This window comes from Schistocerca piceifrons, unplaced genomic scaffold (genome assembly GCF_021461385.2).
Source record: "Schistocerca piceifrons isolate TAMUIC-IGC-003096 unplaced genomic scaffold, iqSchPice1.1 HiC_scaffold_954, whole genome shotgun sequence".
NCBI classification, from domain to species: Eukaryota; Metazoa; Arthropoda; class Insecta; order Orthoptera; family Acrididae; genus Schistocerca; species Schistocerca piceifrons.
The window spans coordinates 1,182,501-1,185,000 of record NW_025729228.1 but is presented as its reverse complement, the minus strand read 5'-3'; the positions used below and the strand labels follow the sequence as shown (position 1 = coordinate 1,185,000).

The following is a 2,500-nucleotide window of genomic DNA, read 5'->3' as shown; positions in this document are numbered from 1 at the left end:
ACCGGAAGGTTTCACCCACACGTAGGGCGGGCACGGTGGCGTTGCCCGCTTTGAAGGTAACGTCGGCGTCGACCTTCACCTTCTTGTCGCGCCCAGACGCGACTAAGGCGAGGGTGAAACACTTCCGGGCGTTGATCTGCAGCCCCAGATGGGCGAGGGCTGCGACGGCTGCGTCGATGAGAGACTGCAATCCCCTCGCGGTCGATGCAAAAAGCAGGACGTCATCTGCGAAGGCCGCAGCGTTAACTCTGCGACCAAGGATCCGAGCTCCGATGTGGGAGGGAAGTTGACTCAAAACATAGTCCACCGCAAAATTGAAAAGGAGGGGGGAGAGGGGGTCACCCTGACGCACACCCCTAGCCGGCTGCAGGGGCACGCCCACGTCGGCGCCGCCCGCTATCACTGTCGTGCTACCCTCGTAACACCTTTCGACGTACTCAATAAAGCAATCCGGCAGGCCATGAGCCCTCAGCACGGGGCGGAGGGCAGCATGGTCCACCGAATCGAACGCTTTAGAGACGTCGATCGATGCCACAAAAACAGAGCGACAGGAGCGGACTGCGTCGGTGAGAGCAGTGTCCAAGATGAAGGTGTTTTCCAACATCCCATCCCGGGGGATGAATGCCCGCTGACGTTCGTCCACAGCACATGCACGCATCAGGCGAGAGAGTCATAGTTACTCCCGCCGTTTACCCGCGCTTGCTTGAATTTCTTCACGTTGACATTCAGAGCACTGGGCAGAAATCACATTGCGTCAACACCCGCTAGGGCCATCGCAATGCTTTGTTTTAATTAGACAGTCGGATTCCCCCAGTCCGTGCCAGTTCTGAGTTGATCGTTGAATGGCGGCCGAAGAGAATCCGCGCACCCGCGCGCCCCCGGAGGAGCACGCTAAGGCGGACGCGGCCTCGCAGCAAGGAAGATCCGTGGGAGGCCAAGGCACGGGACCGAGCTCGGATCCTGCACGCAGGTTGAAGCACCGGGGCGCGAACGCCGCGCAGGCGCGCGCATCCTGCACCGCCGACCAGCACGAGGCCGACCAACGGCGAGAGCAGACCACGCCCGCGCTAAACGCCCGCACTTACCGGCACCCCTACGGCACTCACCTCGCCCAGGCCCGGCACGTTAGCGCTGACCCACTTCCCGACCAAGCCCGACACGCCCCGATCCTCAGAGCCAATCCTTATCCCGAAGTTACGGATCCAATTTGCCGACTTCCCTTACCTACATTATTCTATCGACTAGAGGCTCTTCACCTTGGAGACCTGCTGCGGATATGGGTACGAACCGGCGCGACACCTCCACGTGGCCCTCTCCCGGATTTTCAAGGTCCGAGGGGAAGATCGGGACACCGCCGCAACTGCGGTGCTCTTCGCGTTCCAAACCCTATCTCCCTGCTAGAGGATTCCAGGGAACTCGAACGCTCATGCAGAAAAGAAAACTCTTCCCCGATCTCCCGACGGCGTCTCCGGGTCCTTTTGGGTTACCCCGACGAGCATCTCTAAAAGAGGGGCCCGACTTGTATCGGTTCCGCTGCCGGGTTCCGGAATAGGAACCGGATTCCCTTTCGCCCAACGGGGGCCAGCACAAAGCGCATCATGCTATGACGGCCCCCATCAACATCGGATTTCTCCTAGGGCTTAGGATCGACTGACTCGTGTGCAACGGCTGTTCACACGAAACCCTTCTCCGCGTCAGCCCTCCAGGGCCTCGCTGGAGTATTTGCTACTACCACCAAGATCTGCACCGACGGCGGCTCCAGGCAGGCTCACGCCCAGACCCTTCTGCGCCCACCGCCGCGACCCTCCTACTCGTCAGGGCTTCGCGGCCGGCCGCAAGGACCGGCCATGACTGCCAGACTGACGGCCGAGTATAGGCACGACGCTTCAGCGCCATCCATTTTCAGGGCTAGTTGCTTCGGCAGGTGAGTTGTTACACACTCCTTAGCGGATTCCGACTTCCATGGCCACCGTCCTGCTGTCTTAAGCAACCAACGCCTTTCATGGTTTCCCATGAGCGTCGATTCGGGCGCCTTAACTCGGCGTTTGGTTCATCCCACAGCGCCAGTTCTGCTTACCAAAAGTGGCCCACTTGGCACTCCGATCCGAGTCGTTTGCTCGCGGCTTCAGCATATCAAGCAAGCCGGAGATCTCACCCATTTAAAGTTTGAGAATAGGTTGAGGTCGTTTCGGCCCCAAGGCCTCTAATCATTCGCTTTACCGGATGAGACTCGTACGAGCACCAGCTATCCTGAGGGAAACTTCGGAGGGAACCAGCTACTAGATGGTTCGATTAGTCTTTCGCCCCTATACCCAGCTCCGACGATCGATTTGCACGTCAGAATCGCTACGGACCTCCATCAGGGTTTCCCCTGACTTCGTCCTGGCCAGGCATAGTTCACCATCTTTCGGGTCCCAACGTGTACGCTCTAGGTGCGCCTCACCTCGCAATGAGGACGAGACGCCCCGGGAGTGCGGAGGCCGCCGCCCCGTGAAGGGCG

At 59.8% G+C, this 2,500-nt stretch overlaps 1 pseudogene; it reads right to left on the bottom strand.

Annotated features, from left to right (window-relative positions):
• LOC124773716 overlaps positions 1-2,500 on the bottom strand; it is a 6,378-nt pseudogene that overhangs the window by 2,834 nt on the left and 1,044 nt on the right.